We start from the raw sequence: 12644 nt of genomic DNA, 5'->3' as shown, positions 1-12644 counted from the left end.
TTTTTTACGATCCTGTCCATCAAAATCGAAACGCAAGTCTAATGCAACCTCTGATTTTATAATATATAGGCCTATATATGTGTATGTATGTATATATATATATATATATATATATATATATATATATATATATATATATATATAAACCAAACCCCGCCCCCTTTCGGACCCCACCACCACAACACCGGCGGTTGTTGGTGATTTACCTCCGCGGTAGTAAAAATTTGCCACCGTCACAGCCCTAATGCTTGCTATATTCAGTTTTTCCTCAAATGTTTCAATGTGACAGGTCATGTGGACACGTTTGTGGTTAGATATTGGACGCCTGCCAAGTACAGAAGCGATGATGTTTTCGGAATTAGTTGCTCATTTGATCTTGTACCTTTGTATTAAGACTCCTGAAAACAGTGCTTTGATCTGCCTGCATTGACACTATTCTTTAAGAGCTGCTGTGCAGCCAAAATAATGTACCAGTTATCAATGTAAAGCTGCTTTGACACAATCTACATTGTAAAAAGCGCTATATAAATAAAAGGTGACTATACAAATATGTCTGTTTCCATTTCTTCAGACATGTGATAATGCAAGATCTGCAAAATTCCCTCGAGGGTGTCAAAACAACACCTTTTGTATCTTTTACATTTGACCAGTCACTCCGACCTAGCCGTTACACCAACTATGACATAATGGATAAGTCTGTTTGACCTTTTCTTATTAGACCAAAACATACGTTTGAGTGGGATGTAAGTTTTCCTATATGCTTATGGTATAAAATGGACTGGGTCTTTGATAGTTTAGCTTTTCTTTGCTTTTTCTTTGCTCTTTTTGCTTCTTGCATCTCGTCTGCATCTTCTGCTTCTTCTCTTTTACCTCTCATTTCATTCTGCAATATCTTAATTTTGTTCCTTCTTTTTCTATATTCTGATCTTCATCTTCATCTGTTAGATACAATACTCTGGATTTTATTATTAACTATTAATTACTTAATTTATTTGTCTCTATAATTTTTAATTAATAAATTTGTTATTCCTTATTCAAATTTAATCTTGGACATAATCATTACTGCCTGGATCTCATTTTCTCAAGTTTTTGCATCAGCTATTATTTAAACACTCCTGAAATGAAACTGGACAACAGTTTAATGTTTTGATTATGAATTAGATCTTTGCAATTTTGCAATCTTTGGTATTATTTTTGTTTCAGGATCACTAAAGCACAAAATTTTTCAGCACAGCAGGGGTCAAATGGAAAATGTTCTGTTCATCATCATCATCACAGCAGTGGCAGCTGAGTCACCACAGCGAACAGGAAATTCTCAAATGACACTTCACAAAGAGAGAATGACGAGGCAAAAAGACAGCTGTAATTCAACATCTCTCCCAGCCAAAGGTAGCAGTGTTCAGCCATTCAACAACGTCACTGAGCTTCTTTTCATCTCAAGATTACACCTCTGGTCAGTGATGGGTTTGGAACTGCAGGAAATAATTTTACCTTTCTTATATTAAAGGGTTAGTTCACCCAAAAATGAAAATTCTGTCATTAATTACTCACCCTCATGTCCTTCCAAACCCGTAAGACCACAAAGATATTTTTTATGAAATCCAAGAGATATTTTTATCTCCCATGTAGAAAGCAATGAAATGACTACATTCAAGGTCCAGAGAAGTAGTAAAGACATTGTTAAAATAGTCAACGTGACTACAGTGGTTCAACCTTTATGTTATGAAGTGACGAGAATACTTTTTGTGTGCAAAAACAAAACAAAAATGACTGCACCAACTGTGTAACAGACTGACAGGGAAGAGGAAAAATTGTTGATTAAAGTAATTTTTTGTTTTGTTTTTATGCACAAAAAGTATTAAGGTTCAATCACTGTACACAGTAAAATCTCCAGAGTTAAATCAACTCTGCTCAGAGTACATTTGGTCCCTCTCTAAATAGTGTTAAAGTAACACTGAAGCAGAGTTAAAGTTAATGAGATAATTAAGCAATTAATAAGGCTGTGACTGAAGTCAGTTGTAGTTCTTGTGTTTCTCTTTTCTTCAGTGATTCTGCTTGTTAACAGCAGGTGTTCATCACTAATGAACAACCATTATTTAATTAATTGCTTAATTATCTCATTAACTTTAACTCTGCTTCAGTGTTATTTTAACACTATTTAGATAGGGACCATATATGTACTCTGAGCAGAGTTGATTTAACTCTGGAGATTTTCCAATTGATTGGATTTCATCAAAAATATCTTAATTTATGTTCCGAAGATGAACAAAGGTGTTACGGGTTTGGAACGACATGTATACTTAATGACAGAAATTTCATTTTTGGGTGAACTCACCCTTTAATATCTTGGTTGTAGTATATTTATATGTGAACACATTTCTATTTATGACAAAGGCACAGACAGGAGACAACCTTGATTTATTGACTTTTTTAAACCAATATAACAATGAAGTCTAGGACATTTAAAAAATAAGGGAAAATATAATAAAGGCAATGGGCAGATTACGTCACTTCATTCAATGGCTATTTGTGCTGTAACACAGAGCATGACGCACAGAAAGCATTCATGTGCAGCAATTTACTGTATCAACAAAAGAGAAAAGTAACAAAAGCCACCTTGAAACTAGGATCCACATGATGTGACAACATGACTGACAACATGTTTCTCTGCCTGTTCCAAAACTCATAATATACACAGCACTTCATAAACACTACTATATACTATTCCAAAGTTGTTTTTTTTTCTTTAAAGAAATTAATGCTTTTATTCAGCAAGGATGCATTATATTGATCTTTGATTAGATTAGACTTACAAAAGTTTTCTATTTCAAATAAATGATGTCCTATTGAACCGTCTAATCAAAGACTCCTGTAAAAGTATCACTGCTTTCATAAAATGGTTACGCAGCAACTATTTTCAACATTAATAATAATAATACATGTTTCAAATCAGCATATTAGAAGGTTCATGTCACTGAGGACTAGAGTAATGATGCTGATAATTCATATTGTCTCTGAAAATATATGAAAATAGAAAATATTTACAGGTAAACTGTAATAATATTTCTCAATATTACTGTTTTACTGTATTTTTGGTTAAATGCAGGCTTGGTTGTTTCAAAAACATAAAATCTTACAACACAGAGTAAAGCACATACAATGGATATAAATGGGGCTGCTAAAAATATATATATATTAATCCTTCTGTGTATTATTGTTTATTATTATAGCTGTAAAGATGATTAAATCATAATTTATGCAGTCATTTTAGACTTTTAAGCATTCTTTTACAGCAAAGTTGTAAAAGGTGGGACAAGTCTAAATGTTTGTAGTTAACATTATGCCACAAATAAGCTTAACTTGTGCTGTACTTGTAATATTCCATGACCAACAAGGACTGAAAGCAATGGCGGTTGTTTTTTCTCCAATAGCAATGATGTCAAACAGGGATGTTTATGTATCATTATGTGTTTATAAGATCAATTACAAAGAAAGTCTGGAGTTTTTCGAAAAACACAAGGGGTTTATGTATTTATAATTACATTAGTTTATTGTTTTTACAGTTTGTTGCTGTTACATCTGTTATTTACAGTAATCAATGAGTGACGTCAAAGAAACGTCCCATTTCATTAACACACATTATACTTTAATACTGTTTTATAATATTAAAGTAATTTTTACAGTTATTTGCCATATGCAGATTTTCATATATAAAACATGATTCCATAGTAGGCTATAAAATGCCTTCACAAGGCACAGTGATAAAGACTCCGGAATTCAGTAATGTATTTAAACACCAAGCAATGTACTAATGACTATAAGGCACTTCAAAAGGCTCAGGTTACACATTCAACAGCCGGCGAAGACTAAGGCAAACATAGGATATATATATTTAGAGACTGATGATGTAATACAGGTGAGTACATACCTTTCATGATCTCAGCTGGCAGGAAGCATGACATCTCAGTTTTTAAAGAACGCCTTCACTCTACACTGCCTCCTGTTGGCTAAATAAAGAATGGCAGAAACTTGATTTCCTTTAGTCTCTATACACAATGAATCATTTTGTGTGATTATACAGTAGGTATCGTTACCTGAACAAATATCTATTGTTTCTAACAAAAAGTTGCCAAGAAGAACTGAATACATTTTTTTTAAATGTTCTATTAAAACAGAAAGAAAATTAGCCTATGTCAGAATAGGAAATAAATGTAAAGAGTGTTGACACATACGTGCTGCATCCGAAATCGCACCATTCCCTACTATAGTAGGTGAGAAACAGTATGTGACAAAAGAAGTATGTCTGAATTCACAGAATTCATAAAAGAATAATCAAAAAGCCCCTGGGTGACCTACTTCTATCCCATGAGGCCAAGGGAAAGGATTTGTGAATGGCAGTGAAACGACGCAACTGACGCTGGTAGGTAGTGATAATGACAACATGTCGAATGTAGTACAGGATTACATTCATACTACTACACACATTCATACTATATAATGTACTTTTTAGTGGTTGTGAAGTAATTACTTCTCAAAAATAAGAACATACTCAAGAGAGACACAGCCATAGTTTTGTCTCGTGGCTGGCGCAACTACTCTTAAAGTGATAGCTCACCCAAAAATGAAAATTCTGTCATCATTTACCTCAAGTAGTTCCTGTATTAATGTCTTTGTTTTGCTGAACACAAAGGAGGATATTTGGAAGAATGTCAGTAACCAAACATGTCTAGCCCCCAAAACTGACTACCATGGTATTTATTTTTCCTACTATGGTAGTCAATGGGGTGCGAGATCTGCTTGATTACTGACATTCTTCAAATATCTTCTTTTGCGTTCAGCAGAACAAAGAAATTTGTACAGGTTTGGAACTACTTGAGGGTGAGTAAATGATGACAGAATTTTCTTTTTTGGGTGAACCATTCCTTTAAAGACAGGCCTGGTTTCACAGACAGGGCTTAGGCTAAGCCAGGATAAGGCATTAGTTCACTTAGTACATTTAAAGAAACATGCCACTAATTTCGAAAATAGGCTCATTTTCCAGCCCAATTTTCAAAAATAGTGGAGTGTTCCTTTAAGTATTTTTTATAAACGTACAAACCCGATTCCAAAAAAAGTTGGGACACTGTACAAATTGTGAATAAAAACAGAATGCAATGATGTGGAAGTTTCAAATTTCAATATTTTATTGAGAATACAACATAGATGACATATCAAATGTTTAAACTGAGAAAATGTATTATTATAAGGGAAAAATAAGTTGATTTTAAATTTCATGGCATCAACACATCTCAAAAAAGTTGGGACAAGGCAATGTTTACCACTGTGTGGCATCCCCTCTTCTTTTTATAACAGTCTGCAAATGTCTGGGGACTGAGGAGACAAGTTGCTCAAGTTTAGAAATGTTGTCCCATTCTTGTCTAATACAGGCTTCTAGTTGCTCAACTGTCTTAGGTCTTCTTTGTCGCATCTTCCTCTTTATGATGCACCAAATGTTTTCTATGGGTGAAAGATCTGGACTGCAGACTGGCCATTTCAGTACCCGGATCCTTCTTCTACGCAGCCATGATGTTGTAATTGATGCAGTATGTGGTCTGGCATTGTCATGTTGGAAAATGCAAGACCTTCCCTGAAAGAGACGACGTCTGGATGGGAGCATATGTTGTTCTAGAACTTGTATATACCTTTCAGCATTGATGGTGCCTTTTCTCTATTTTTCGCTGCAGCATTGGGGGAATTGGTGATCCTCTGCCCATCTTGACTTCTGAGAGACACTGCCACTCTGAGAGGCTCTTTTTATACCCAATCATGTTGCCAATTGACCTAATAAGTTGCAAATTGGTCCTCCAGCTGTTCCGTATATGTACATTTAACTTTTCCTGCCTCTTATTGCTACTTGTCCCAATTTTTTGGAATGTGTAGCTCTCATGAAATCCAAATTGAGCCAATATTTTGCATTACATTTCAAAATGTCTCACTTTCAACATTTGATATGTTATCTATATTCTATTGTGAATAAAATATAAGTTTATGAGATTTGTAAATTATTGCATTCCTTTTTTATTCACAATTTGTACAGTGTCCCAACTTTTTTGGAATTGGGTTTGTACATTACTGGTGTGCATCTTGAGACAAAACAATGGTACTGACATATTTTAAGATATCTCAGTGCAAGTTGCTTTCAGTTAAAACAGTTCAAACATGCATTTTAGTCTAGGACTAGCTTAAGCCTTGTCTGTGAAAACGGGGGAAGGTGTTTCCCAAACGGTCACTGTGATTTTGCCATGTAAGACATGTTCCCAACATATTTTGTTGATCCTGGAACAACATTCCAGTCTGAAAATTTAGTCTTAACCCTATTCCTACCCCTAAACCTAATCCTACCCATAACTTATCCCTAAAATCAGAGGGGAAACATAAGTGAATAACATTGATGTAGAAGCACCTAACCCTGGTTGCAAGCCTAAACTTGACATAAACTGTAAACTTGTCCCTCAAGTCTGATTGGTTGATTAGGATGTTGTTCCAGGATCAACAAAGATGTTGATCCAAGAAAATGATCTAACCAATCAGCATGAGAGGAAGCCTATACATAGCCTCTGTCCCACAACAGTTTTGCAGGATCCCTCCTCCATCCCAACTCCTCACTCTCGGCTGGTTCCTATCTTAGCCAGGGATGACAGGAGGAGTAGCCTACTCCGACTTCGGGCCAAATTTCGAGCTGACCTATATCAGGGACACACACATGGGAAAGTGTTTATGCTGTCAAAAGGAAGCCATCTGAGGAAGGACAAAGAGGAAGTTACAGTTCATTCCTGGAACAGATTGTTCTTTCTCATTTCACCAGGCTCCTTCATTCGTCATCAGTGCAGTTTATCCACCATGGCTTCATCTATATCCGTACACTTTTTCTGTAGAACACACATTGCTGACATGTAAACCATTAGTACTAAGGAACTGTGGTGGATTTACTTGTGGTAAATTCTATTTGGAGATAATCTTACCCCTAAATGACACGTAAACAAAAATAACTATGATAATGGTTGCTTTACATTGTCACTCAGAGTCTGTGTTTTTGGTCAGAATAAGGAACCAATATGGACCAGACTTTATGCTTTTAGTCAAAGATCTGCCTAGGTAAGATTAATGTAAATGAAATAACCTTTGGTTAGTAGTGTTGGCAATATATCTTACCAGAAGAGGGCAACATTTGACCTGTTTTAGGTTGTCTGGGTTTTATTGAGTGTCATTGTTTGCTTTGAACAAAGAGCTTCCAAACAATGGGTACTTTGATAGTAACTGGGGAAAGTGCAGATTCTGCTTCTTAAGATGGAAGACAGACATACAAAATTAGGCGAAATAATAATAGTAGTAATGATAATAATGATAAAACATTTAAAACTGCATTAGTTTAGTTACATTACTGCAGTAGTTTGGTACAAATTTATTGTTTGTCTTTTTTTGTGAAGAATTATTTGAATGGTGTGCATTCGGCTGAGATCAAGATTCTTCTCATATAGTTTTCTACAAGAAGTGTTTTTATATATGGTACAGGGCACTTCCCCTCAATGTATTTCACTGTATCGAAATGACATGAGCCATGGTGTCTCACTATTACTAAACACCTTATTAGAGAATCCTCATGCTCATTGGTTGCCGCCTCAGGTGCACTAGTAGCGTAGTGTTCAGTGTTGCAAAGTCCACAGTTTCCCTGCGGAACTGGGCTCCTTTTACACTGTTGCCCCAGGTTGTTTTTTTCCACTGGTTGAAGTGACCCAAACCTGGCAAACCTGGTAGTGTTGTTTGGTGACGAGGAGAGCCAAATTAGCCAGTACATACTGGCACAAACTTATTTTACCAGTGCAGACAAAAATACAACAGAAAAAACATCATTGTTATGATTGAGCTACTGTAAATGATCATAAAACAGTTTTAATGTACATAAATATTTAGATAAATCTTAAAAACAGCAAGCAGCAAATAAGAATATGACTCAAAAATGACATTCGGACAAAAAGAGAATATATACTGCTCTAAATTTTTGACCATTTTTATTTCAGTTCATTGCTTAACCCAAGCCCTCTATTTTATTGAAAAGGAGCAGTGAAACAAAGGAAACACCATGAAACTAGCTGGAAAACACCAGAACATTTGATCAAATGTAAAAATGAAACCCTGTGATGAACAAAATTCAAGCACACTTCCTTGTCTATAGCACAGCACTGGTCAACCAAATTTTGGAATAGAAACAAATGAAAACTAAAAACATTTACATTTTTTTATATTATGAAATAGAAGTTACTAAACATTTTGTATGGTGGCCGAGAGAGCTCAATGCTCTGTAACTGAAGAAAACACATGCCAATAGAAAAACACTTGCAAATTAAGAAAACATCTTCATAAGTTTGACAACACATGTGCTGCAAATACTTATAACACACTCAAATACAGAATCATGCTACAAATACTCACAACGCAACCAAATACAGAAACACACTGCAAATACTCACAATGCAACCAAATACAGAAACGTGCTGCAAATACTCACACCGCAACCAAATACAGAAACACACTGCAAATACTCACAATGCAACCAAATATAGAAACGTGCTGCAAATACTCACACCGCAACCAAATACAGAAACACACTGCAAATACTCACAACACAACCAAATACAGAAACGTTCTGCAAATACTCACAATGCAACCAAATACAGAATCACACTACAAATACTCACAACACAACCAAATACAGAAATGTGCTGCAAATACTCACAATGCAACCAAATACAGAAATGCACTCCAAATACAGAATCACGCTACAAATACTCACACCGCAACCAAATACAGAAACACACTGCAAATACTCACAACGCAACCAAATACAGAAACGTGCTGCAAATACTCACAACGCACCAAATACAGAATCATGCTACAAATACTCACAACGCAACCAAATACAGAAACACACTGCAAATACTCACAATGCAACCAAACACAGAAATGCAACCAAATACAGAAACGTTCTGCAAATACTCACGACGCAACCAAATACAGAATCACGCTACAAATACTCACAACGCAACCAAATACAGAAACACTGCAAATACTCACAATGCATCCAAACACAGAAATGCACTCCAAATACAGAATCACGCTACAAATACTCACACCGCAACCAAATACAGAAACACACTGCAAATACTCACAACGCAACCAAATACAGAAACACTGCAAATACTCACAATGCATCCAAACACAGAAATGCACTCCAAATACAGAATCACGCTACAAATACTCACACCGCAACCAAATACAGAAACACACTGCAAATACTCACAACGCAACCAAATACAGAAATGTGCTGCAAATACTCACAATGCAGCCAAATACAGAAACGTGCTGCAAATACTCACAACGCACCAAATACAGAATCATGCTACAAATACTCACAACGCAACCAAATACAGAAACACACTGCAAATACTCACAATGCAACCAAACACAGAAATGCACTCCAAATACAGAAACACACTGCAAATACTCACAATGCAACCAAATACAGAAACACACTGCAAATACTCACAATGCAACCAAACACAGAAATGCACTCCAAATACAGAAACACACTGCAAATACTCACAATGCAAACAAACACAGAAATGCACTCCAAATACATAAACACGCTGAAAATACTCACAACACAACTGAATACAGAAACGTGCTGCAAATACTCACAATGCAACCAAATACAGAAACACACTGCAAATACTCACAACACAACCGAATACTGAAACGCACTGCAAATACTCACAACGCAACCAAATACAAAAATGCACTACAAATACATAAACAAGCTGAAAATACTCACAACACAACCGAATACAGAAACGTGCTGCAAATACTCAAAATGCAACCAAATACAGAAACACACTGCAAATACTCACAACACAACCAAATACAAAAACGCACTGCAAATACTCACAACACAATCAAATACGGAAACGTGAACTGATACAACCTGCAAATCCTCACAATGCAACCAAATACAGAAACGCACTGCAAATACAACCAAACTCGCTGCAAATACTCACAGCACAATCAAATACAGAAACACACTACAAACACTCACAATGCACATACAATTAGGATGTTAAAATAAACAAAAAAAAAAATCACCTTTCAGGTCATCAATAACACCACTGACGAGTAGACATTGAACAATAAGTGGTCCCAGCCAGGTTCGTCACTTGTTTCAAATGTTACCTTTGAAACATTTCTGTGCTTTGTGAGCATTTCAGCACGTGTTGTCAAACTAATGAAGATGTTTTCTTAATTTGTTGGTGTTTTTTCTGCATGTGTTTTCTTTAGTTGCAGCATGTTGAGCTCTATCGGCCACCATACTTTTAGTAAAAGAAACTGCAGGTGGCAAGTTAGAGATTTATCAGCCCTTGATAATCTCTGCAAAAAGGCTCATTAGTGCAAACTATTGGTTGCACAGGGTTTGTTAGAATGTATTTGATTAATTTAATATACAGAAAGTGTACCACACTGAGTGGGAAACCTTGTTAGTGTGCCATTTTCTTTTTGTATGGTTTGCACATTGGGTAATTTTTGTCTTTCGGTGTCAGGGGTCAGAGTCCTCCCCATGTTAACATCTGCAACTCTTGTCTAAGCAAAAAAGTTTAATCTGGGTCAATCGGTGTTCTAGTAACCGATTTAACTTTAACTTTATTCAGTGAACCTTCTCACAGAGGCCATGTGATGAACTCAGTTGTATTTCAACTCTAAATGATCTTCTGCTGGTGGCTTCATGACATCAGACAACTAGCCCAGTTTTCTTTGTCTCTGTGCTCATTTCTCATGTCTGTGTACATATTTGTATTCAAGAGAGATCCAATATAGCATGCATTTTGAGTCTAAATATAGATACATGCCCTAGATATTTATAGATGAGGTGAATCCTGAGTCTGTGATTCATCCTGAGTCTGACCTATTTACATTCTCAGGGCATAACATAAATTTAAACCCATAATCCAACCAGTTACTCTTTAATTTAATTTTAATTAATTAAAGACAATTGTGCATTATTTTATGTTATTAATGGTGGCTGAGGATGCAAGATCTGACGATTGCTGTTAATGTTTTTGCTAAGTGAGATGATCATGTGTAACGAAATGTATAATGGCTATAATAAGATCATGGTTAGATGACCAATCATTTAGAAACAGGGCTGACATATTTATAGCTGCTAAATAGATTTCCCCAAAGCAGACTTGTTGAGTGAGTTTTGTGTCATGTTTCATGTGATTTAGCCTCAGACCAGGTGTGTGAAAATCCTTTTGTGGGAACACTGGTCTAGGACCAGTCACACACCTTTGCTTTTCAAAAAGTGAAGACTCTAACATAAAATGGAACTGATTCTAGATGATCAGTTTCAACTTAAGTGCACTTTCCACGCCTGATTATAGGGTGTGAACTGGAAGAATAACCACTCGGCCTTTCAGTTCTTTAACAAATGGGAAAGTGAAACATGCAGACTGAGCAAATCAAATGTCAGCCACTTTCCAGTTTTCTTATGCGAAACGCCCGTCTTTGCATAAAATGGTGTTTTTGACACAAGTTAATGCAACAATATGCTTTATTTAGATTTTAATATACTTTTTATTACTTTATACTTTGATTTATTAAAACATAATAGCAAAAATTAACGGAAGTTACTTCAACAATATTTTATATATACTATTTAACATAATATGTTTTATTATTTTAATGTAATTCTGTTTTTAAATCATAGTATAAAGTAATAAAACATATATTAAAAAGTATAGCCTATATAAAATATTGTTGAAGTTACTTCAGTTAATTTGTGCTTTTATATAACTGTTTTTTAAATCATAGTATGAAGCATAAATGAATGAAAGTTAATGCAACAATATATTTTTAATACACTTTTGAATTACTGTGATTAAAAACAATTATTTCTTATTTTATTCACATTATTATTTTTTATTATTATTATTTCTTGATGATGAATCCAGTTGATTAGAAGATTAGCATGCACTTTATGAAAAAATAAACAAAACCTCATAAGAATAAAAATACACAGAACCACACCCAGCCAAATTTTAAGGCTGGTTGTCTTGTTCTGCAAACAAGATATGTGGAGGATAGTCCATCAAAAATGCATAAAAAATAATGTGCATTTGCTGTGCATGTATTACCACTAACCACTGCATACATTAAAGAATAGAGTCACAGATATGCATACGAAAACACACATGCATAGTCACATGTTGATATGCAAACATACTGTAGCTCAGCACTGAGAATCAGCAGTTCTTTCTAATTAGAAAAAGTGTTAATCACAAACAGTAATAACTTAATAAGCTGTTACTAACAAAAAATTCCTTTTAAAATACCAAGAAAAAATACGATAACTCTGGTACTCTCCCTAATCAGTGTGCACTGGTATTTCCCTTTACATTTGGAATACTTAACATGTATTTATACATTCACACATTACATTGTAGATTTTTTTTTGTTCTATGTATACACATGCTCATGTACACGGCTTCAGTTTGCACACTTGATGCTACGTGTAACCACAAGAGAGAGAGAGAGAAAAAAACATGTTGCTATCTTTG

Source organism: Megalobrama amblycephala, linkage group LG16, assembly GCF_018812025.1.
Source record: "Megalobrama amblycephala isolate DHTTF-2021 linkage group LG16, ASM1881202v1, whole genome shotgun sequence".
In the NCBI taxonomy this organism is placed as follows: domain Eukaryota; kingdom Metazoa; phylum Chordata; class Actinopteri; order Cypriniformes; family Xenocyprididae; genus Megalobrama; species Megalobrama amblycephala.
The sequence above is the reverse complement of the archived record's forward strand: the minus strand, read 5'-3'. Positions refer to the sequence as shown.